At 44.3% G+C, this 26,848-nt stretch overlaps 1 protein-coding gene across 1 annotated transcript in view; it reads right to left on the bottom strand.

Moving 5' to 3' along the window:
• The window catches only part of LOC134339759 (gastrula zinc finger protein XlCGF8.2DB-like), a 28,190-nt gene extending 8,578 nt beyond the window's left edge, over positions 1 to 19,612 (bottom strand). The window contains exon 1 of the mRNA XM_063036523.1: positions 19,558 to 19,612. The gene's annotated coding sequence lies outside the window, so the exon portion shown is untranslated. The remainder of the gene's footprint in view (positions 1 to 19,557) is intronic.
• Between the last annotated feature and the right edge of the window lie 7,236 nt (positions 19,613 to 26,848).

Raw genomic sequence — 26,848 nt, 5'->3', positions numbered from 1 at the left:
CAGTGTGGCCTCCTGTTTATCGGTGAGACCCGACGTAGATTGGGAGACCGCTTCGTTGAGCCCCAATGCTCTTTATGCCAGAGAAAGCGGGATCTCCCAGTGACCACCCATTTTAATTCCACTTCCCATTCCTATTCCAACAGGTCAGTCCATGGCCTCCTCCACTGTCACGATCTGGCCACACTCAGGGTGGAGAACACTGTATATTCCGTCAGGGTGGTGATCTCCAACCTGATACACATGTATGAACATCGATTTCTCTTCCTCCCCCTTCACCATTCCCAATCCCCTTTTCCCTCTCACCTGCCCATCACCTCCCTCTGGTGCTCCTCTCCCTTCCCTTTCTTCCATGGTCTTCTCCCCTCATCTTTCAGATTGCCCCTTCTCCAGCCCTGTATCTCTTTCACCAATCGACTTCCCAACTCTTTACTTCACCCCCGGAACATATCACATGTTTCCGCTCCCCTCCCCCCCCCACCCTCTTGCTCTGACTTCTCATCGTTTTCTCCAGACCCGATGAAGGGTCTCGGGCCGAAACATCGATGCTGCCTGGCCTGCTGAGTTCCTCCAGCATTTTGTGCGTGGTGCTAGCATTTCAGATGAGATCCTTTTAGTCTCCAAGGTGATCACTGATATCACACAGTTACCGCAAGGTTCAACCCAATTTGGAGGACAACCCCTGATGTGCTAACTAGGCACAGCTCAGACCTCTGGATTGACCACCCAGTTCTTTCTGCTTTTCTGTCTGTATCAGAGTGGGATATTTCTTCGATCTGTGATGTGGATCAACTGGTCTCTCTCCAGTACTATAATTTCACTCTTGTGATGTCCCATATGATACTACATGGCTGATCCTGGAGATGTCCTCATTAATCTGACCCCCCCAACCCCCAGGTGATTGACAGTGCTGAACTCATCGATAGCAATGTCAATAAATTTGAAGGGGAGGATAGTAGTGTTTCTATTTGAATTGAGGCACTTCTGTGATGTGAAAAATACAGGTCACTTGTTACCCAAGAGAAAGGTGTTTGACATTATTATGTACCCAGAGGGAATGGTACAAAACAAGAGGTGATTTTCTCCAGTGGGAGGATTCTGTTCTTTTTTGCCCCTGCAGCACTAATTTACATTTTCACTGACTGGAAGGTAGACTCCTCATCCAAGATTAACTCGGAAGTATATTTTTGCTCCAAGTTTCTAATCCTTGGATTTAGAGAACTGGAGCTTGGCAGTGTCTGACAGATCTATCCCCTCCCTTTCCCTCCACCTCCAAACACACCTTATGGACTGCTGTAGAAAGTGTTAGAACTGTCACCGATGGCTGCCTCTATACGCAGAAAAAAAATATGGAGGCCTTTAGCAGAACCTCACAAGGTGACAGGCTCCGATCGTCCCATTTAACATCAGAGAATGTATACAATATGCAACCTGAAATTCTTGTTCTTCACAGACATCCTTGATATCCATGCAGACTCCTGTCTAAGCAAGGACCTGGACCAACTGCAAACTGCCCATCACCACAACAGGTCTACAGTGGATGTAAACTCATTGGCTCTTCACGCGGTCTTGGATCATCCGGACAATACTAATACTCATGTCAGAATGCTGTTTATTGATCACAGCTCAGTGTATAACACCATCGTTCCTACAGGTCTGAGTGAAACACTCCAGAACCTGGGTCTTTGTCCCTCCCTCTGCAACTGGATGCTTGACTGGAACATCAGGGCACCACAACCTGTGCAGATCGGAAATAACATCTCTACCTTGCTGACAATCAACACTGGCATACCTCACGGTAGTATGCTTAACCCGCTACTCTCCTCTCGCTCTCTCGACACTCATGACTGTGTGACTAGGCACAAATTAAATGTCATCTATAAATTTGCTGACAACTCAACTATTATTATTGGCAGAATTTCAGATGGTGACGAGAAGGCGTAAAGGGAGACAGTATACCAGCTGGTCAAGTGGTGTTGCCGCAACAATCTTGCACTCATTGTTAGTAAGACCAAAGAACTGATAGTGGACTTCATAAGACCATAAGATATCGAAGCGAAATTAGGCCATCAAGTCTGCTCATACTGGTGCTCAAGAAGAGCATGTTAACTAGTCTAAATGATTACCAACCAGTGGCACTTCCATCCACAGTGATGAAGTGTTTTGAGAGGCTGGTGTTGAAGCATCTCAGATCCTGCCTAAATGATGACTTGGATCCGCTCCAATTTGCCTACCAAAGCAACAGGTCCACAGCCAATGATTGGGTATAAATGCAGACAGGGCAAAGAGTTAAGTTGTACCACAGAGGCAAAATGCAAAAGGGCGGAGAATGCAGTTCTGAAGGTGCTGTATTTAAGGGCATGTAGCATTCTGAATAAAGTGGATGAACTCGTGGCGCAGTTAAAGATTGGTCAGTATGACATTGTGGGCATCAATGAGTCGTAGCTGAAAGAAGGCCATAGCTGGGAGCTTAACATCAAATGATATACTTTGCATCGAAAGGACAGGCAGGAAGGCATAGACAGTGGAGTGGTTCTGCTGGTAAGAGATTTCTTTAGAAAGAGTTAGAATCTTTAGGAGGCCGTGACTATAGTATGATTGAATTCATACTGCAATTTGAGAGGGAGAAGCATAATTCACATGTACCAGTATCACAATGGAATAAAGGGGCATGAGGCATGAGAGAGGAGCTTGCCCAGGTTGATTGAAAGAGGATACAGCTGGGGATGACAGCAGAGCAGAGATGGCTTAAGTTTTTGGAAAAAGTTCACAAGGCACAGGATAGGTACGTCCCACAGAGGAATAAGTTCTCAAATGGCAGGGGTAGGCAACCGTGGTTAACAAAGGAAGTTAAGGACTGCATAAAAGCCAAGTAAAGGGCATATAAGGTAACAAAAGTGAGTGCGAAGTTGGATGATTGGGGAGCTTTTAAAATCCAACAAAAGGCAACTAAAATGGATATAAGAAGGGAAAAGATGAGGGCAGACTAGCCAATAATAAAAAGCAGGATACCAAAAGTCTTTTCGGTTATATAAAGAGTAAATGGGAGGTGAGAGTTGATATTGGACCACTGGAAAATGATGCTGATGAGGAGTAATGGGGGACAAAGAAATGGCAGGTGAACTTAATGGGTACTTTGCATCTGTCTTCACTGTGGAAGACACTCGCAGTGTGCTGGAGGTCCATGAGTATCAGGGAGCAGGAGTGAAGGCTGATTATACTTGTGTGTTAAATGTACGTCATACATACGGCATAGCTGCGAACCCTATGCAGTATCTACGCTGAACCCTATGCCGAAGCCTAACGCGCACCTCTCCCAAAATGTAACTGCGTGTCACGGCAACGCAGACCGAAACAACTGTGATTGGTCCGCTTGGTAGCATCGCATTTCTTCATACACTGCAGTAGCTTGCATTGGGCAACTGAAGAGCAGGGAAGGAACTCAGGCTGCAATGATTTCTATAAATCTTTACAGACTTCCGAAATTATGGAGGACCCTGTGCTTGACGCCAGTTTGTAGCTAGCTGCTACAGCCTGTTGACTTCCATATGAAGCTAAAACTCGAATGGTGATTGCCAGTCTCTGAGTATACTGTGTGCACACTGATGCGAAATAAGTGGTTGGAGACGATGAACCAAATCGTCAAATCTACCTGCCGACATCCGAAAATATTTGAAATGCACTTCCTCGTCCATGTCTCTCAGTGGCCGGACAAGCACAGAAAAATCACCCTCCTTCAGTTTCAGTCGCCATCGTTTGAAGTTTGAGTTTCTTCGTGTTGAGTTTCAACACGAAGAAACTCAACACAGTGGCATAGAAACCCCAACGTCAACTAGCGTTTTGGCAGTGAATTGCAGAGCGACGCAGACACACCAACGCACAAGTATAAATGCTCACAACGGCATAGCCCACTTGCGTATGCTGCGGCGTAAGCTAGTACACACAAGTATAAATCAGCCTTTAGTGCCATTGCTATTACAAAGGAAAAAGTGTGAGACAAACTCAAAGGTCTTAAGGTGGATAAGTCACCTAGACCAGATGTACTACATCCCAGAGTTCTGAGAGAAGTTGCTGAAGAGATATCGGATGCATTGGTCATGATATTCAAGATTCAGTTGATTCTGGTATGGTCCCGGAGAACTGGCAGATTGCAAATGTCACTCCGCTCTTTGAGAAGGGAGGAAGGCAAAAGAAAGGAAATTATAAGCCAATTAGCCTAACCTCAGTGGTTGGAAAAGTGTTGGGAGTCTATTATTAAGGATGCAGTTTTGAGGTACTTGAAAACTAATGATAGAAGAAGTCAAAGTCAGCATGGTTTCTGTCAAGGAAAATCTTGCATGACAAATCAGTTAGAGTTAAAGGAAATAGAAGCAGGGTGGACAAAGGAGAGGCAGTGGATGTCATTTACTTGGATTTTCAGAAGGCATTTGATAAGGTGACACACATAAGGCTGCTTTAACAAGACAAAATCCTGTGGCGTTACAGGAAAGATACGGGCATAGATAGCAGAATGGCTGACAGGCTGGAGGCAGCTACTGGATAAAAAAGGGGCCTTTTCTGGTTGGCTGCTGGTGACTAGTGGTGTTCCTCAGGGGTCAGTATTAAGACCGCTGCTTTTCACATTGCTTGTCAATGATTTGGATAATGGAATTGATGGTTTTATGGCAAAGTTTGTAGATGAGATGAAGATAGGTGGAGGGGCAGGTAGTGCTGAGGAAGCACTGTGCTTGCGGCAGGGCTTAGACAAATTGGAAGAATGGACAAAAAAGTGGCAGATGGAATACAGCGTTGGGAAATGTATGACAGAGGTGAGCAAAAAAGCTCATCTCTGTCCCAGGATACTGACGGACTTTTACCGGTGTACCATTGAGAGCATACTCACCAACTGCATCTCAGTGTGGTATGGCAATTGTCCCATATCAGACCACAAAGCGCTCCAGCGTGTGGTGAAAACTGCCCAGTGGATTATTGGCACCCAATTGCCCACCATTGAGAACATATACCGTAAATGCTGCCTGGGCAGGGCAAAAAGCATTATCAAGGATGCATCTCACCCTAACCATGGACTTTTTACTCTCCTCCCATCCAGTAGGTGCTACAGGAGCCTCCGCTCCTGCACCAGCAGGCACAGGAAGAGCTTCTCCCCTGAGGCTGTGACACTGCTGAACCTCACATCACAGCGCTAAGCAGTACAGTACCCATATTGTACTGTCTCAGTATTTTTATATTTGTGTGCTGTAGCACTTACCTTTTATTCGCAGTTATTTTGTAAATAACACTATTCTTTACATTTCTGGTCAGATGCTAACTGCATTTCATTGGCTTTGTATCTCTACTCAGCACAATGACAATAAAGTTAAATCTAATCTAATCTAATATATTCACTGTTTTTTTTCGTTTCTTTGCAAGCTTATGGTTATTTAACTATATACTGCAGATGTAAATAACATATATAACCATATAATATATATATAACCATATATATATACACACACACATATACACACACACAAGACAACGTTCCTCCAAACCAGGGTGTAAAGCACTGTAGTACACATAACACACAATAACTTATGAAGGTAAGGATATAACCTACAGGTTGAGTCTGTGGCAAAAAATGACAAATGCAACGTTGCCATTTATTTCAAGGGGAAGAGAATATAAAAGCAAAGAGATAATGCTTTTATAAGACACATAGTCAGGTCGCACTTGGAGTATTGTCAACATTTTTGGGCCCCATATCTCAGAAAGGATGTGTTACCAGTGGAGAGAGTCCAGAGGAGGTTCACAAGAATGATTCTGGGAATGAAGGGGTTAACATTTGAAGAGCATTTGGCAGCTTTGGGCCTGTACTCACTGGAATTTAGAAGAATGCGTGGGGATGTCATTGAAACCTACCTAATACTGGAAGGACTAGATAGGGTGGATGTGGAGAGGATGTTTCCTATGGCAGGGGTATCCAGAACTAGAGGGCACGGTCTCAAAATTGAGGGGCAACCTTTTAGAACAGAGGTAGGGAGAAATATTTTTAGCCAGAGAGCCGTAAATCTGTGGAATGCTCTGCCACAGACTGCGGTGGAAGCCAAGTCTGTGTGTATATTTATGGCGGAAGTTGATCGTTTCCTGATCGGTCAAGGCATCAAAGGATGCGGTGAGAAGGTAGGTGTATGGGGTTGAGTGGGATCTGGGATCAGCCATGAAGGAATGGTGGAGCAGACTTGATGGGCTGAATGGCCTAATTCTGCTCCAACATCTTATGGTCTGAAATAAGAAGTTACTTGTGAGGTGTTCTTTGGCTGCATATATCATTGTGAATGTTGGTCAGTATGATTCAAGCTGGTGGCTGATTGAGAACAAAGAGCCATAACTTACCAACTGTCACTTGCTGGGAAGTGGGCAATAAATGGATGCTGGCCTGGAGCACAGGCAGGAAAAGGTGTTAAAGGTCAGACACATGACCTACTGCCAATGACACTGAAATGCAATATTTGAATTGGTAAGAAATGAATGTAGAAGCAGATTCAAGTGCGCTTCCGGTGGTTACTCTATAGCAGAATAACTATCGCAAATGTGAGGTGTCCCATGGACACATGGAGATTCGAAACGGGTCTACGAGGAACACGTGGCCAGCAGCAGGAAATATTATATTTTCTGTGCTTTGACTGTCATGGAAGGTCAGGAAAAGTTAGTTGGTGTGAACACAGGCATTGGGTATGGAAGTTCACATGTTCTTCCATTGTGACAGTAAAGGTTCTTGTCTATAAATACAAATCTGTGCTTCACTGATCATTATTACAAGGGGTGATTCTTGTCACAGAGTTGGTATCCCATTGTGGGCTTGAAATAAATCTCTCCGCCAGCGGAAGAGGAGTCGGACTACGTGAGTGAGAAGCAGAGAGATCTGAGGCTGGGTAGTTTATTAGTACAGACTCCGGATGAACAATTCAGGGAATTCTACAAATCCGGAGGACTTGGATTGTTTTGATTGGAGGGGTTTCCGCCAGAAGAATGTATTGGGAAAATGGCCACAATATGGGGACTATGCTGGACACATCTGTGGCGAAGGTCTTTTTAAAATTGCCATAGGGAAATTGTCAGACAAGGAATTTAAGCAGCTACTGAAGCCAGTAGCAGAGGCCTGCCTCACTGAGGATTTAAAAGGATATTGACAAAAAGCTGATGCTGAGCAAGATAGATTACAACAGGAAACGCTGGACCAGTGACCTTACACACCAGTGACCCTACACATACTGAGGCATGGATACTGAGAAAAATGACCACAGCATGGGAGGAGGAACAGGAGTTCGATTTTAACTTTAGGAAAACTCCAGAGGCAGCCAGTATTCTCCTTCCAGGAAAAGACACAGGATGTCACGTGGGGAATGAAGATCAGGACAGAAGCCAGCAGACTGATTTTAGAACAGAAGTAACACTGCACTGGAATGCACCTTTGCCGATTAAGGAAGCTGTAGTCGGGAGACAAAACTGCTCAAAACTGCTGTTTCAGATGTGACCACATGGGTCATCATGCTTGGAACTGCCACGCAGACAGTTCATGCAATTTAACTCCTCACAAAAATCAGAGAGGGTCAGATTATATTGGAAGTTTGGTTAATGTGGGGATTTCATGCTTTAAACTTACTGAATGTTGTTTACTTGTGCATGGATAACTTCCAACATATCTTTGTGTTAACAGCTTAGAGTAACACATTTCCTGTTATTGGATTTTACAGAATATTTCAGCATTTATTGAGTAACTGCTGGATGCTTGAATTAAAATGTCTTTATCAGTCACTGCAGGGTTGAGTTGCAGCAGTAAAGTGTGCCAAAGTTTCTACCGTCCTTGCAGGTAATCTGCGTGGGTATCAGGATATGATAGCAAACGATCCTAAGGGACCATTTGTATCAAAATGGGCAGATGGAAGGAGACTAGAAAGCAATACTCAAGAACAATGACACAGACAAAAGGAAAACCATAAGACCATAAGACAAAGGAGCAGAAATCAGCCATTCGGCCCATCGAGTCTGCTCCACCATTTTATCATGAGCTGATCCATTCTCCCATTTAGTCCCACTCCCCCACCTTCTCACCATAACCTTTGATGCCCTGGCTACTCAATCTCTGCCTTAAATACACCCAATGACTTGGCCTCCACTGCCGCCCGTGGCAACAAATTCCACAGATTCACTACCCTCTGGCTAAAAAAATTTCCTCGCAAATCTGTTCTGAATGGACGCCCTTCAATCCTTAAGTCATGCCCTCTTGTACTGGACTCTCCCACCATGGGAAACAACTTTGCCACATCCACTCTGTCCATGCCTTTCAACATTCAAAATGTTTCTATGAGGTCCCCCCTCATTCTTCTAAACTCCAAGGAATACAGTCCAAGAGCGGACAAACGTTCCTCATATGTTAACCCTCTCATTCCCGGAATCATTCTTTGTATCATCATTCTTCTCTGAACCCTCTCCAATGTCAGCACATTCTTTCTTAAATAAGGAGACCAAAACTGCCCAGAGTACTCCAAATGAAGTCTTATCAGTGCCTTATACAGCCTCAACATCACATCCCTGCTCCTATACTCTATTCCTCTAGAAATGAATGCCAACACTGCATTTGCCTTCCTCACCACCGACTCAACCTGGAGGTTAAGGGTATCCTGCACGAGGACTCCCAAGTCCCGTTGCATCTCAGAACTTTGAATTCTCTCCCCATTTAAATAATAGTCTGCCTGTTTATTTCTTCTACCAAAGTGCATTTCCAACATTGTATTTAATTTGCCACTTCTTTGCCCATTCTCCCAATCTATCCAAGTCTCTCTACAGACTCTCTGTTTCCTCAGCACTACTGGCCCCTCCACCTATCTTTGTATCATCAGCAAACTCAGCCACAAAGCCATCTATTCCATAATCCAAATCGTTGATGTACAACGTAAAAAGAAGCGGCCCCAACACGGACCCCTGTGGTAACCGGCAGCCAACCAGAATAGGATCCCTTTATTCCCGCTCTCTGTTTCCTGCCAATCAGCCAACGCTCTATCCACGTATGTAACTTTCCCGTAATTCCACGGGCTCTTATCTTGTTTAGCAGCCTCATGTGCGGCACCTTGTCAAAGGCCTTCTGAAAATCCAAATCTACAACATCCACTGCATCCCCTTGTCTAGCCTACTTGTAATTTCCTCAAAAAATTGCAATAGGTTTGTCAGGCAGGACTTTCCTTTAAGGAAACCATGCTGAGTTCTGCCTATCTTGTTTATATGCCTCCAGGTACTCCGTAACACAAAGAAAACTTTTAAATCTTTTGTTGATGGCTCCTCGTCAGTACAGATGGGTGATAGGAGAACTGAGTGCAGCATATATGTACAAAAATAATACATAGGAGCAGAATTAGGCCATTCAGCCCATCGAGTCTGCTCCACCATTTCGTCATGACTGATCCCGGATTCCACTCAACCCCGTACACCTGCCTTCCCGCCAAATCCTTTGATGCCCTGACCGATCAGGAAACGATCAACTTCCACCTTTAGTTACCCACGGACTTGGCCTCCACCTCAGCCTGTGGTAGAGCATTCCAGATTTTCTCCTCTCTGGCTAAAAAAAATTCCTCCTTACCTCTGTTCTAAAGGGTTGCCTCTCAATTTTGAGGCTGTGCCCTCTGGTTCTAGATGCCCGCACCTTAGGAAACATCCTCTCCACATCTAACCTATCTAGTTCTTTCACATTCGGTAGGTTACAATGAAGATAGCATGAAAGGTAAAGCATAGTTTTAAAGTTACCCAACACCACGAGTGCACAGGCAGCCAAAGAAGCAGCTGTGGATTATATTTGAAGAAGCAAAGGCCCAGTCGAAGTTGCCCTGAGGGGAATAAGAAGGCTGATGAAGAAAGATGCTTTATATGGGCAGGAACTGCAGCTGCAGATTGGGGAGCTGTGAAGACAGAAGGAAGGACAGATTAAGGCTATGGATGTAACCAAGGATCAGAAGGAAGATACAGAATTAAAAGGAAATGTAAAGAAATGAGCCCTCCAATGTACCAGGCTAGCGGAAGGGCCTTGGATAATTTGCAGACAGATTACGTTGGACCTTTGTCAGCCACCTCAGGAGGGTACAAATACATCCTTGTCATGGTAGATACTTTCGAGTGGGTGGAAGCTTTCCCAACTAAGACAAACATGGCCAAAGCCACCGCAAGAATCCATTGGAAAAGGTCTTCATTGACTGGGGTTTACCTCAGAGTATAGAATCCGAACAAGGAACACATTTTACAGCCCAAATAATGCAAGGTGTCATGACACTTTTAGGGATCAAGCAGAGATTTCATATACCCTATAGACCACAGTCCAGTGGAATTGTGGAAAGGATGAACCGAACATTAAAAAATATGAGGGCCAAAACAGTGCAACAACATGGAACAATAGGCAGGTAGATTTGCATTGTATAAGGAATACAGTGGCATCAACAACGGGCTACACCCCTTATAAACTCATGACTGGAAGGGACATGAAAGGATTGGACTTGTCAAAACCTGAAATCCATGGGATTGTGTTAGAAAAGTGGGTACAATAATTGGTAGAGACAGCAAAGGAGGCCAATTATGTGGCAGCCCACCAAATGGGAAAGAAGAAGCAACAGAGTAAAGCCTACTTTGACTCAAAAGTGAGTCCCATAAAATTAAGTCCAGGAGAAAGAGATGATTAGAATACACTAACCCACCTCATTTTTAAATCCAAGTTTTGCGGGGCTCTATGAAATTAGAGACAAAGTAAGCCCATCAGTGAACATACAGTATGAGGGATGATCGATAAGTTCATGGCCTAAGGTAGAAGGAGTCAATTTTAGAAAACCTAAGCACATTTATTTTTCAACATAGTCCCCTCCTACATGTACACACTTAGTCCAGTGGTCATGGAACATACGGATCCCTTCTTTGCAGAAGTGGTCCACAGCAGGGATAAGTTCCTGCTAAGGTAGAAGGAGATGAGTTACTAACTTCAAACTTTCTGCATTATCAAAGAGTTGAACTGCACATGCATGTAACGAGACTGTCTTGGACCTCCAGGTGGTCCACAGCAGGGGTGATTGATAAGTTTGTGGTTTAAGGTAGAAGGAGATGAGTTATACAGCTCTCTTTCAACTCTGAGTGAAAATGCAGAAAGTTTGAAGTTAATAACTCATCATCTCCTTCTACCTTAGGCCACGAACTTATCAATCACCCCATAAAGAAGGGATCCATGTGCTAGGTTTTCTAAAATTGACTCCTTCTACCTTAGGCGGCAAACTTATCAATCACGCCTCGTACAGGGTACTGAGTTCTCCAGACGAAAGTGGGTGGTACCAGATCACCCCGTTAAAAGTGCTGGAGGAGAAGCAGGAAGGTTATCAGCATTGGCTCATTCTGTTGATGTAGACGATGGTCCCAATTTTGGAGAACTGACACTCGATGTGCATGGTAACCCTGACTGGGAAGATTTGAGATTGGAATGGCTGTTTCAAGTACAAACGTTTGTAGATTTTACCAAGGATTCTTTTCATTCTCTCATTCTGAAAATCAGGGAAGTTTTGCCAAGAAAATAAAGAAAAGGGAAAAAATAAACATGTTGGTTTCTGCCTCCCCTGTCCTGAAATGAAATTGAGTGGGGGAAAAAAAGAAGGATGGATTGATTCCAAAGATAATTGGGAGCCTGGACTGGATGGGCTAGAAAACAGATAGAAAATATAGAATGAAGATGATTTACGACTGAACCTTGAAGCTGGAGAAAAGAGCAGACATGACATTTGTGTGTGACAGGTTTAGTTCAGTACCTTGAGAATATCTACAGTCTCAAGTAAGTGGAACTACAGCAGAGTCTACATGTAGTGAGACCCCGCGAAGCAAAAGGGGTAGGATCAGGTTAGGAGATACAGGGGAATTTACCACTTTGGTACCAGGGTACCAGCATTTGCAGGTAATTTGAATCTAACTGAAATAATGGTGCTGGTCTGCAAAGAGAGAAGTATTTACTCATTTTCTTGGGAGACAGGAATGTGATTAAGTCGGTCAAAAATAGGAAAAGATAAAGACAATATTATGCTTCAAGGTTTGCAATGTTCAATACTTTAGATACAACAGATAGGACACCAGAAATAATCCCTTCAGCAGAAAACGTGGGATGTTAGATCATAAGAGCCCAAGACACAGGAGCAGAATATTAGCCCTTCCAGTCTGCTCCGCCATTCCATCATGGCTGATCCTGGATCCCACTCAACCCCCTACACCTGCTTTCTCGTCCTATCCTTTGATGCCTTGACTGATCAGGAAACAACCAACTTCCACCTTAAATATACCCACAGACCTGGCCTCCAACGCAGTCTGTGGCAGAGCATTCCACAGATTCACAGCTCCCCGGCTAAAATAATTCCTCCCTACCTCTGTTCTAAAAGGTTGTCCCTCAATTTTGAGGCTGTGCCCTCTAGTTTTGAATGCCTCCACCTTGGGAAACATCTTCTACACATCCACCTTATTTAGTCCTTTCAGCATTCGGCAGGTTTCAATGAGATCCCCACACGTTCTTCTAAATTCCAGACAGACCCAAAGCTGCCTGCTCCTCATCCTCATGAACCTCCTCTGGACTCTCTCCAACGACTACACATCCGTTCTGAGATATGGGGCCCAAAACTGTTGACAATACTCCAAGTGCGGCCTGACTAGTGTCTTATAAAAGCATTATCTCTTTGCTTTTATATTCTCTTCCCCTTGAAATAAATGGCAACGTTGCATTTGTCATTTTTTGCCACAGACTCAACCTGTAAATTAACCTTCTGGGAGTCTTGCACGAAGACTCATCAGTCCCTCTGCACCTCTGACGTTTGAACATTCTCCCCATTCCAATAATAGTCCGCACTATTGTTCCTTTTACCAAAATGCATTATCATACATTTCCCAACACTGTATTCCATCTCAAACAACAGGAATTCTGCAGATGCTGGAAATTCAAGCAACACACATCAAAGTTGCTGGTGAACGCAGCAGGCCAGGCAGCATCTCTAGGAAGAGGTGCAGTCGACGTTTCAGGCCAAGACCCTTCGTCAGGACTAACTGAAGGAAGAGTGAGTAAGAGATTTGAAAGTTGGAGGGAGAGGGGGAGATCCAAAATGATAGGAGAAGACAGGAGGGGGAGGGATGGAGCCAAGAGCTGGACAGGTGATAGGCAAAAGGGATACAAGAGGATCATGGAACAGGAGGTCCGGGAAGAAAGACCGGGGGGGGGGGACCCAGAGGATTGGCAAGGGGTATATTCAGAGGGACAGAGGGAGAAAAAGGAGAGTGAGAGAAAGAATGTGTGTATAAAAATAAATAACGGATGGGGTAACATACATCAAAGTTGCTGGTGAACGCAGCAGGCCAAGCAGCATCTATAGGAAGAGGCACAGTCGACGTTTCAGGCCGAGACCCTTCGTCAGGACAGGACGGATGGGGTATGAGGGGGAGGTGGAGCATTAGCGGAAGTTAGAGAAGTTGATGTTCATGCCATCAGGTTGGAGGCTACCCAGACGGAATATAAGGTGTGGTCCCTCCAACCTGAGTGTGGCTTCATCTTTACAGTAGAGGAGGCCGTGGATAGACATGTCAGAATGGGAATGTGTGTTGACTGTATTCCATCTGCCACTTTTCTAACCCATCTTCCAATTTGTCTAAGCCCTGCTGCAAACACATAGCTTCCTCAGCATTACCTACCCATCCGCCAATCTGGAGAAAATTTTCTGAATCAGATAGAAATTAATGAAGCTGGTTGGAGAGCATCACAGGTAGCTCAGGATCAGTTAAATTTCTGATGCCCCCCCAAGATACCACAACTTTGATAATTGGCCGCTAGGCCTCATATCCAAGGGAACACACAAAGCTGAGATCTGTGCTACATATACTAGTTTGCTGCCCGCCACGATTGGTACAAATTTATTACAATTCGGTGCACATCAAGTACCAAATTGCGTTTTAGATGAGTAAGGATCTACAGTAGGTCTAACACGAACTAACAGAGTACTGGGTACCCGTGATTACAGTAAAGGAAGGGTTTAAGTCAGCGTGGTATTTCATATTCCCCGAGATGGCAATAGTTTAACCTACTCTTTGAAAAGAGTTCACAATGTGGGCAAACAATGAGGAAACGTCATCCAGCAACACAAGCTATTGTAGCAGGAAAGGGACAGGTACATGAAGCTCAGAAAATAGAGGGCTATGGGTAAACCGAGGTAATTTCTAAGGTAAGGACATGTTCGGCACAGCTTTGTGGGCTGAAGGGCCTGTATTGTGCTGTAGGTTTTCTATGTTTCTATGAAAGAGACAGATTTATCAAGATGCTATAAAATTCTAGAAGAGATGACAAGACAGAAACATTTGGACTGTGGTTTCAGTACTTATGAGAATTGTTTATTGTATGCTCTACCTGTACCAAATGAGTTCTTCTCTGAATATGCATGGTGGAACAGACATATTACATAGCCACAGTAACAATGAGCTATCCCAAGGGACGGAAAGGGCGTCCTTTGCAATTGGGAGGGTGACTTTAGATTGGGCTAGCAGAGGAAGAACTTTGCTTCAGCCAGCAGGAGACACAGTAATGAAGGAGAACTAATGCAGTGATGGATATTTGTGGAACTATGTTGTCACTGAGTTGCCTCAATTGACTGCAGACCGGGCACGAGTTGCGGAGAAGGCAAAGGAAATAATCCATCAATAGATTATGAAAGTCATATGGAAGTCATCAAAGCACATCCTGATAAAGCAAATGAAATATTGAGTGAGTCAGACTCATGGGATAAATTTTGGAATTGGGGATTAGATGTTCAAAACCATCTATGGGTGAGAATAGTATCACACGCTGTGGCAATGTACGCTGGTAATGGGACTGTTTAATGTGCATCACCTTGGAAGGTGAAAGGCTGAACTTGTGCAAAAGGAAGAGAATGATGCATCTGTAATACAGAGAAGGCTGTATGGAGAGTCTATGAATTCAGTAAGTAAATAGTACCTTTATCTTTGAATAATGTAAGTCTTGCACACCTTCTGGAGGTTCACGGCTGTCCTATGAGTAGTCAATAGAATAGAGGAGGATAGTGAACATGAGATAAATATCTTTGAATCAAGAGGATGGAGATGTTGGCCAGAAAGAACTAGTCTAAAAATCTGTGAATTTGAATGAATCAAGGGCAGTGGAAGCCGACAGACCAATTGCCTTTGTTCTCTCGACAAGGGAGGAGGTGGAGGTGTATTTTATGAAGAAGACTCTGTGCCCTCCATTTTGTTAGTCAGTCGCTGTTTTAAAGTAGACACAATGACAGCTCAAGTGAACTGCTGAACTGGGGGTCCTTTCCAAATCAGAAGTTACTTGTGAGGTGTTCTTTGGTTGCGTATAACACTGTGAATGTTCGTCTGTGTGATTCAAGCTGGTGGCTGATTGAGAACAAAGAACCATAACTTACCAACTGTCACTTGCTGCAAAGAGGGTAATAAATGGATGTTGGCCTGTGTTAAAGGTCAAACACATGACCTGCAACCAATGACACTGGAATGCAATATTTGAATCGGCGAGAAATGAATGTAAAAGAGAATTGTAGGCATGAAATCCTCTCTATGCCTACAAGGAGTGATTCTTATAACATGTTCTTGTTGCTGCTTTAACAAGTTAGTTATTTTTAGGGAGGCAGGGGGTTGGGGCTTGATGTTGTACCTGCTGTTTTTCTTTGTGAAGCAATCTGTTAGTTTTTGTACAAGGGAGAAGTTTGGGGATTTGGTGTTTGAGGTTCCCTCTACTGTTTCTCCATTTGAAGCGATCTGTTAGTTTTGGTGTGAGGGGGTGCTGAGGATTTGGGATTTGATGTTGTGGCTGCTGTTTTTCCGTGTGAAGCAATCTGTTAGAAAGATAAAAACACAGGAAAAGACACAGAAAACATGAAAAACAGAAAACCTACAGCCCAAAACAGGCCCTTCGGCCCACAAAGCTGTGCCAAACATGTCCTTACCTCAGAAATTACCGAGGGTTACCCATAGCTTTCTATTTTTCTAGGCTCCATGTACCTATCCAGGAGTCTCTTAAAAGACCCTATCGTATCTGCCTCCAGCACCGTTGCCGGCAGCCCATTCCATGCACTCACCACTCTCTGCGTAAAAAACTTCCCCCTGATATCTCCTCTGTACCTACTTCCAAGCACTTTAAAACTGTGCCCCCTTGTGCCAGCCATTTCAGCCCTGGGAAAAAGCCTCTGACTACCCACACGATCAATGCCTCTCATCATCTTATTCATCTATATCAGGTCACCTTTCATCTCCAACACTCCAAGGAGAAAAGACCAAGTTCACTCAACCTATTCTCATAAGGCATGCTCCCCAATCCAGGCAACATCCTTGTAAATCTCCTCTGCACCCTTTCTATAGTTTCCACATCCTTCCTGTAGTGAGGTGATCAGAACTGAGCACAGTACTCCAAGTGAGGTCTGACCAGGGTCCTACAGAGCTGCAACATTACCTCTCGGCTCCTAAACTCAATCCCATGATTGATGAAAGCCAATACACCGTATGCCTTCTTAACTACAGAGTCAACCTGCACAGGAACTTTGAGTGTCCTATGGACTTGGACCCCAAGATCCCTCTGATCCTCCACACTGCCAAGACTCTTACCATTAATACTATATTCTGCCATCATATTTGACCTATCAAAATGAACCACTTCACACTTATCTGGGTTGAACTCCATCTGCCACTTCTCAGCCCAGTTTGGCATCCTATCAATGTCCCGCTGTAACCTCCGACAGCCCTCCACACTATCCACAATACCTCCAACCTTTGTGTAATCAACAAATTTACTAACCCATCCCTCCACTTCCTCATCCAGATCATTTATAAAAATCATGAACAGTAGGGATCCCAGAACAGATCCCTGAGGCACACCACTGGTCACTGACCTCCATGCAGAATATGACCTGTCTACATCACTCTTTACCTTTTGTGGGCAAGCCAGTTCTGGATCCACAAAGCAATGTCCCCTTGGATCCCATGCCTCCTTACTTTCTCAATAAGCCTTGCATGAGGTACCTTATCAAATGCCTTGCTGAAATCCATATGCACTACATCTACTGCTCTCCGTTCATCAATGTGTTTAGTCACATCCTCAACAAATTCAGTCAGGCTCGGAAGGCATGACCTGCCCTTGACAAAGCCATGCTGACTATCGCTAATCATATTATGCCTCTCCAAATGTTCAAGGATCCTGCCTCCCGGGATCTTCTCCATCAACTTACCAACCACTGAAGTAAGACCCACTGATTATTATTTTCTGGGCTATCTCTACTCCCTTTCTTGAATAAGGGAACAATATCCGCAACCCTCCAATCCTTCGGAATCTCTCCTGTCCCCATTGATGATACAAAGATCATCACCAGAGGCTCAGCAATCTCCTTCCTCGCCTCTCACAGTTAGCCTGGGGTACATCCCACCTGATCCCGGTGACTTATCCAACTTGGTGCTTTCCAAAAGCTCCAGCACATCCTCTTTATTAATATCTACATGCTCAAGCTTTTAAGTCCACTGTAAGTCATTCCTACAATTGCCAAGATCCTTTTCCACAGTGAATACTGAAGTAAAGTATTCATTAAGTACCTCCGCTATTTCCTCTGGTTCCATGCACACTTTTCCACTATCACATTTGATTGGTCCTATTCTCTTATGTCTTATCCTCTTGCTCTTCACATACTTGTAAAATGCCTTGGGGTTTTCTTTAATTCTGTCCGCCAAGGCCTTCTCATGGCCCCTTCTGGCTCTCCTAATTTTATTAAGCTCCTTCCTGCTAGCCTTATAATCTTCTCGATCGCTATCATTACCTAGTTTTCTGAACCTTTCGTAAGCTCTTCTTTTCCTCTTGATGAGATTTACAACAGCCTTTGTATACCACAGTTCCTGATCACTACCATCCTTCCATTCCTGTTCGGTTCTGTGTGAAGGAGAGTGTTGGCAATTTGGGGTTTGATGTTGGCACTGCTGTTTTTCCGTGTGAAGCGATCTGTTAGTTTTGGTGTGACGGAGAGAGCTGGGGGGTTGGGGTGAATGTTGTAGCGGCTGTTTTCAGTGTGAAGTGATCTGTTAGTATTGGTGTGAGGGACTGTTGGGGATTTGGGGTGAACGTTGTACCTGCTGTTTCTCCCTGGGAAGCAGTCTTAGTTTTGGTGTGAGGGAGAGTGTTGGGGATTTGGGGTGAATGTTGTAGCTGCTGTTTTTCCGTGTGAAGTGGTCTGTTAGTTTTGGTGTGAGGGAGAGTGTTGGTGATTTGGGGTAAATACTGCAGCTGCTGTTTCTCTGCGGGCAGCAATCCGTTAGTTTTGGTGTGAGGGAGAGTGTTGGCAATTTGGGGTACATGTTGCAGCTGCTATTTCTCTGTGTGAAGCAGTCTGTTGGTTTTGGTGTGAGGGAGAGTGTTGCAGATTTGGGTAAATGTTGAGCTGCTGTTTTTCTGTGTGCAGCAGTCTGTTAGTTTTGGTGTGAGGGAGAGTGTTGGTGATTTGGGGTAAATACTGCAGCTGCTGTTTCTCTGTGTGCAGCAGTCTGTTAGTTTTGATGTGAGGGAGAGTGTTGGTGATTTGGGGTAAATACTGCAGCTGCTGTTTCTCTGTGTGCAGCAGTCTGTTAGTTTTGGTGTGAGGGAGAATGTTGGCAATTTGGGGTACATGTTGTAGCTGCTGTTTTCACTGTGAAGCGATCTGTTGGTTTTGGTGTGAGGTTAAATGTTGCAGCTGCTGTTTTTCTGTATGAAGCGGTCTGATAGAATCGGTGTGAGGGAGAGTGTTGGGGATTTGGGGTGAATGCTGTAGCTCCTGTTTTTCCGTGTGAAGCGATCTGTTAGTTTTGGTGTGAGGGAGAGTGTTGGGGTTGGATTTTGATATTCTCGCTGTTTTTCCTTGTGAAGCAGTCTGTTAGAATTGGTGTGAGGGCAAGTGTTAGAGATTTGGGGTAAATGCTGTACCTGCTGTTTCTCCCTGGGAAGCAATGTGTTGGTTTTGGTGTGAGGGAAAGTGCTGGGTATTTGGGGTAAATGTTGCAGCTGCTGTTTCTCTGTGTGAAGCGATCTGTGAGTTTTGGTTTGAGGGAGAGTGTTGGGGATTTGGCGTTTGATGTTGTAGCTGCTGTTTTTCCGTGTGAGGTGGTCTGTTAGTTCTGGTGTGAGGGCGAGTAGCTTGGGTTTCGAGCTTTAGTTTGATTGTGCGAGTTGATGTTTTTATTTCCATTTTTTTCTTTATTTCGTGGCTGTCTGCAGAAGGCCAATCTCAGTTCTTTACTGAATTGACACTTCGAGAATACACTGAACTTTGAACCTTCGGAACCAGACCCGTTCACCCGCCTCGGTGCGCATGCGCCCCCGACATGGCGCCAGGTCCTTTCCCCGTCCCCGGGATCCTGGTACGGATCGTGGGGTTGAGAGAGACGGAAAGGACCGACAATGTCTCGGGGTGCGAGGTCGCAGTGTATCTGATGTTCGCAGCACTTGTACCCCAATCGCGGAGCAGACGCCTCCGCCCAGAGCCCCGCTCCTACCTGCAGTCGATCCTCCATCGCCCGTTGTTCACCGAGCGCCTGCGTGGTCTCCGTGAACCGCCTGTGCGTTGTGCGCATGCGTATTTTGTACCGATTCCCTTTTGCGCAGATTTCTGGGTATTTAAGGTGCCATTGCAATCAAGCTGAGGTTCCTCGCCACTTCTCAGCAGTAATTTCTGTAGAAACCTCAACAGCTACTTTAACGCAGAAAATTCCCACAAACAATATATTCAAAGTCAGCTGGCAATCCGTGTCGCACTCTCACTTACAAATGCAGATGTCAGATACGGCAGAATCTGCAGATTCTTAAAATAAACAGTAGAACAACACACACAGAGTGCTGCAGGAACTTAACAGGTCAGGCAGCATCTTAGCAATAAATACTAAACAATCTAGGCATGTTGAAAGGTTTTGGTCTGAAAAGTCTACTCTGTAGAAGCTGTCTGACCCAGTGAGCTCCTCCAAAATTTTGCAAACATAAACTTTTTTTCAGTTAATGTTTCCAAATGTTGCTGATCTTTCATTTTTAGCCTCAGACAACTGATCTGATTCCCTCTTGCTACTCTCTGTAACCACCCTTCCGGTTTGGAGCCCCCAATTCCTGATTTGTGCTGTCCCCTCTTTCGTTTCACTCAACACAAGTTAAGTGGTGGGTGCAGGTTTGTTTGCAACATTTAAGAGAAATTTGAATAAATACATGGCTGAGAAAGGTACGGAGGAATATGGTGCAGGTCGATGGAACGAGGCAGAAAAAGAGGTCAGCACAAACGAGATGGGCTGATATGTATTTCTGTGCTGCAGTGCTGCGTGAATCAAATTATATTCTGATTTGTAATTCCACAGTCAGTTGTTTGCTGCTAAAGACTGAACCCAGAAGTTTACAGCAACATACATCAAAGTTGCTGGTGAACGCAGCAGGCCAAGCAGTATCTATAGGAAGAGGTGCAGTCGACGTTTCAGGCCAAGACCCTTACAGAATGGGTGAAGTGGCTGCCCTGTGATTGTTCCCGTTCTCAATGCCACTGGGACGTCCCATCACTGAGCAGATATTGTCTTCTCATTCACTTTTGCTCTGTCTGTCACTGAACAAGCTCAGTGTTTACAGGAAATGATAGAACTCACAGAGAAGGGTCCCTGACAGGTTGCTCCCCACTCTGTCTTAGTCTGGTGATGGGGAAACGCTCTCACTCCCAGAGAGTCATGTGGGAATTGCTTGTGGAAATGTAGAATGAGTTGCCAAAGTTGGACAAAAAGCTGAAAGAAGTTCTGGAATTCGAAATGGTAAGACAACACACTGAACTTAAATTCACACTGAAAACCGGCCCACAATTTTGTATCGACCTTAGAATATCCTCCAAGAACAATCTAAATATTCTCTCCTCCGTGCCCCTCCATCCTCTATCATCCATGTACCTTTCTAAGAGTTTTTAAATGTCCTTCACAAATCTGCCTCAGACTCTACCTTGCAGGATTTTTAACACTCTGTTTAACAATTTAACTCTGACACCCCCTCCCCACTATACTTGCATCCAATCACCTTAAAATTGTTGCCCCCATATTACCATTTCTTCAGAAATATCACTGGCTGTCCACTCAATCTGTGCCTCTCATCATCTTGTCCGTCTCTAACACGTCAGCTCTCATTCTGTTGCCCCAAAGAGTAAAACCGAATCTCGCTCAACCTACCCTCATAATACATGCTGTTGAATCTAGGCGATATCTTGTTAAGCGTCCTGTGCACCGTCTTGAATGGTTAAACACATTCTTCCTTTCATGAAGCAACACACACAAAATGCTGGAGGAACTCAGCAGGCCAGTTAGCATCTAGGAAAGTTGACGAGGGTAAAGCGGTGGATGTTGTCTATATGGACTTCAGTAAGGCCTTTGACAAGGTTCCACACGGAAGGTTAGTTAGGAAGGTTCAATCGTTAGGCATTAGTAAAATGGATTCAGCAGTGGCTGGATGGGAGACGCCAGAGAGTAGTGGTGGATAACTGTGTGTCAGATTGGAGGATGGTGTGTAGCGGTGTGCCTCAGGGATCTGTACTGGGTCCAATGTTGTTTGTCATATATATTAATGATCTGGATGATGGGGTGGTAAATTGGATTAGTAAGTATGCAGATGATACAAAGATAAGGTGGTGAAGAAAGGTTTTGGTATGCTGGCCTTTATTAATCAGAGCATTGAGTATAGGAGTTGAGATGTAATGTTGAAATTGTATAAGGCATTGGTGAGGCCAAATTTGGAGTATTGTGTCCAGTTCTGGTCACCGAATTATAGGAAAGATGTCAATAAAATTGAGAGAGTATAGAGCAGATTTACTAAAATGCTGCCTGGGTTTCATCTCCTAAGTTACAGAGAAAGGTTGAACAAGTTAGGTCTTTATTCTTTGGAGTGTAGAAGGTTGAGGGGGGACTTGATAAAGGTGTATAAAATTATGAGGGGGATTGATAGAGGTGACGTAGATAGGCTCTTTCCATTGAGAATGGGGGAGATTCAAACAAGAGGACATGAGTTGAGAGTTAAAGGGCAAAGGTTTAGGGGGAACTTCTTTACTCAGAGAGTGGTAGCTGTGTGGAATGAGCTTCCAGCAGAAGTGGTTGAGGCAGGTTCGATGTTGTCGTTTAAAGTTAAATTGGACAGATATATGGACAGGAAAGGAATGGAGGGTTATGGGCCGAGTGCAGGTCAGTGGGACTAGGTGAGAGTAAGAGTTCGGCACGGACTAGAAGGGCCGAGATGGCCTGTTTCCATGCTGTAATTGTTATATGGTTATCTGTGGGAAAGCAGAGTGTGTTAGAACATAAGACCATAAGACATAGGAGCAGAATTAGGCCATTCAGCCCATCGAGTCTGCTCCGACATTCCATCATGGCTGATCTCGGATCCCACTCAACCCCATACACCTGCCTTCTTGCCCCATCAGTTTCCTAACCAATCAGGAAACTATCAACTTCCGCCTTAAAATATACGCAAAGACTTGGCCTCCATCACAGTCTGCGGCAGAGCATTCCACAGATTCACCAGCCTCTGACTAAAAAAATTCCTCCTTGCCTCTGTTCTAAAGGGTCGCCCCTCAATTTTGAGGCTGTGCTCTCGAGTTCTGGATACCCACACCAAAGGAAACATCCTCTCCACATCTATTCTATCTAGTCCTTTCAACTTTTGGTAGGTTTAATGGGATCCCCCCACATTCTTCTAAATTCCAGTGAGTGCAGGCCCAAAGCTGCCAAACGCTCCTCACATGTTAGCCTCTCCAGTCTCCAGTCCTTTCTGCAATATGGGGCCCAAAACTGTTGACAATATTCCAAGTGTGGTCTAAGTGGTGTTTTATAAAGGCTCAGCATTATCTCCTTTCTTACATATTCTATTCCCTTTGAAACAAGTGCCAACATTGCATTTGCTTCCTTTACCACAGATTCAACCTGTAAGTTAATCTTCTGGGAGTTTTGGACAAGGGCTCCTAAGTCCTTCTGACCGCTGATCTTTTGACCATTTCCCCCTTTAGATAATAGTCTGCGCCTATTGTTCCTTTTACCAGAATGCATTATCATACATTTCCCAGCACTGTATTCCATCTGCCAGCTGTTTTCACATTCTTCCAATTCGGAAGCGCTGTGACGGTCTGGATGCAACATTTCACTTCAGAGGTGAGAATGGTTTGGCTGTGCCTCTGCTTTTTTTTGGAGCAGAGGAGGGTAAGTCTGTTCTTTGTGCTTTAAAAAGTCACGTAAAGCCTAGCTAGATGGATAAAGAGAAACTTTTCCACATAAGCCTGATGTTTGGAAATCTCAAGGAACATGTTCACCCCAAGGACAGCCCAGTTCACCAAGTGAAGCATCATGGGAGACTGAAACGTTGGGGCAGCAGGAGGTGTGCGCATTTGAAGGTGAGTGAGAGACTGTCGGTCATGGGTCAAGAAGCGACGGGGAAGTTTATAAAATAGCAACAACCAGCTGCTGGTCTCCTGCCCTCATTGTTGCAAGAGCAATCTTCCTCACCAGTCTGAGATACTCAACTGCTGGGTTACGGACTGTAGATTTTGATGTACCGGTGATCCATGTCTCTTTGGGGGCTTATGCTGTTGCTCCCAGGGTGGGGGGGGGGATGGGACAGATCTTCTGCTGGTGCAAGTGGGAACAGGGGAAGAGTCAATGTTGTTTGAGTGGGGAAGGTGGTGGGGGAAGGGCATTAGGGTTCTGATGTTGCTCACGTAACGCCCTGGGAAAGGTTTCACTGCTGATGTAATGGTTTCTCTGCAACAGCAGTGTTTGGGTTATAACGACAAGTCACTCTCACATTCTATACCAGAGACTCTCAAATCCAGAATTAACTCCACACTCTCAAACTGTACCAAAGACAGTGTTTTGCTTATGACTATTAAACAAACTCACACTGTCCAGAGACTCTCAAATAGAGCATTAACCCCACACTCTCACACTGTACCAAAGACTCTCAAATACACAATTAACACCACACCATCACACTGTACCAGAGACACTCAAATACACAATTAACCCCACCCTCTCACACTGTACCAGAGACTTTGAGATACAGAATTAACCCCCACCCTCCACACTGTGCCAAAGACTTTAAATCATATAATCAATCCCAAACTCTCATGCTGTACCAGAGACCCTCAAATACAGAATTAACCCCACACTCTCACAGTGTACCAAAGATTCTCAAATGCAGTTTTTAGTCCACACTCTCACACTGTGCCAGAGACTCCCAAACACAGAATTAACCTCACACTCTAACACTGTACGAGACACTCTCAAACAGAGAATTAACCCACACTCTCTGACTGTGCCAGAGACTCTCAAATACAGAATTATCCCAACACTCTCACACTGTACTAGAGACTCTCAAATACAGAATTAACCCCACACTCTCACACTGTACTAAAGACTCTCAAATACAGAATTAACCCCACACTCTCACACTGTACTAAAGACTCTCAAATACAGAATTAACACCACACTCTCACACTGTACTAAAGATTCTCAAATGCAGCTTTCAGTCCACACTCTCACACTGCGCCATTTTCATGTACAGAGTTAACTCCTTACTCTCACAATGTGCGAAAGGAGCTCAAACACAGAATTAACCCCACACTCTCACACTGTACAAGAGACTCTCAAATAGAGAATTAAACCCACACTCTCACAATGTGCCAGAGACTCTGGAATACAGAATTAACTCCACACTCCAACACTGTGCCAGAGAGTCTCAATCACTGAATTCGCCCTACACTCTCACACATTACCAGAGATTCTCAAATACAGAATTAACCCCACACTCTCACACTGTACCAAAGATTCTCAAATTCACTTTTAAGTCCACACTCTCACACTGTGTCAGAGACTCTCAAATACAGAATTAACTCCACACTCTCACACTGTACCAAAGACTCTCAAATATAGTATTAACCACACACTCTCCCACTGTCCCAGAGACTCTCAAATATTGTATTAACCCCACACTCTCACACTGTCCCAGAGACTCTCAAATACAGCATTAACCACACACTCTCACACTGTACCAGAGACTGACAAATACATAATTAACTCCACACTTTAACACTTTACTAGAGACTCTCAAATACTGAATTAACCCCACAATCTCATACATTCTCAAATGCAGTTTTAAGTCCACACTCTTACACAGTGCCAGAGACTCTCAGACACAGAATTAACCCCCACTCTCACAATGTGCCAAAGATGTTCAAACACAGAGTTAACCCCACATTCTTGGACTGTGCAGAGGTGCACAAATACTCATAGTCATAGTCATACTTTACTGATCCCAAGGGAAATTTGGTTTTGTTACAGTTGCACCAACCAAGAACAAGAGTATAAATATAGCCATATAAAACCATAAATAATTGAATAATAATATGTAAATTATGCCAGGAAATAAGTCCAGGACCAGCCTATTGGCTCAGGGTGTCGAACCCTACAAGGGAGGAGTTGTAAAGTTGAAGGCCACAGACAGGAATGACTTCCTATGATGCTGAGTGTTGCATCCCGAAATACAGAATTAACTGCACACTCTCACACTGTACAAGAGACTAACAAATAGAGAATTAAACCCATACACTCACAAAGTGCCAGAGACTCTCGAATAGAGAATTAAATCCACACTCCACCACTGTGCCAGAGATTCTCAACTACACAATTAACACCACACTCTCACACTGTACCAAAGATTCTCAAATTCACTTTTGAGTCCACACTCTTACACAGTGCCAGAGACTCTCAGATATAGAACTAAACCCACACCCTCACAATGTGCCAAAGGCGTTTGAACACAGAATTAACCCCACACTTTAACACTGTGGGGATAATTCTCTGTTAGAGAGTGTCTGGTACACCCTCTGACTGTGCTGAAGTGCTCAAATACAGAATTAACCCCACATTCTCACACTGTACAAGAGGCTCTCAAATACAGAATTAACCCCACATTCTCACACTGTGCCAGAGACTCTCAAATACAGAATTAACCCCACACTCCCACACTGTACCAGAGACTCTCAAATACAGAATTAACCCCACACTCCCACACTGTACCAGAGACTCTCAAATACACAATTAACCCCACACTCCCACACTGTACCAGAGACTCTCAAATACACAATTAACCCCACACTATCACACTGGACCAGAGAATCTCAAATACACAATTAAATCCACTCTCTTACACTGTACCAGACTGTGAGATACAGAATTAACCCCACACTCTCACACTTTACCAAAGATTCTCAAATGCAGTTTTAAGTCTACACTCTCACACAGTGTCAGAGACTCTCAAATACAGAACTAACCCCACAGCATCACAATGTGCCAAAGGTGTTCAAACACAGAATTAACCCCACACATTAACACTGTACCAGAGACTCTCGAATACAGAATTAACCCCATACTCTCACACTTTACCAAAGATTCTCAAACTCACTTTTAAGTCCACACTCTCACACAGTGCCAAAGACTCTCAGATACAGAATTAAACCCACACCCTCACAATGTGCCAAAGCCGTTCAAACACAGAATTAATCCCACACTCGAACACTGTACCAGACACTCTCAAACAGAGATTTAACCCCACACTCTCTGACAGTGCAGAAGCACTCAAATACAGAATTAACACCACCCTCTCACACTGTACAAGAGACTCTCAAATACAGAATTAACCCCACATGTATTACCAGGAATCTTGATGAGATTACACGCAACCCCGAATTGCACTTTGGGTCTCAGCCCCTACGAATTATTGATGGGGCAAGCAATA

This window comes from Mobula hypostoma, chromosome 30 (genome assembly GCF_963921235.1).
Source record: "Mobula hypostoma chromosome 30, sMobHyp1.1, whole genome shotgun sequence".
NCBI lineage: Eukaryota > Metazoa > Chordata > Chondrichthyes > Myliobatiformes > Myliobatidae > Mobula > Mobula hypostoma.
Note: the sequence above shows the minus strand (reverse complement) of the source record. Positions and strands in the feature narration are given on the sequence as shown.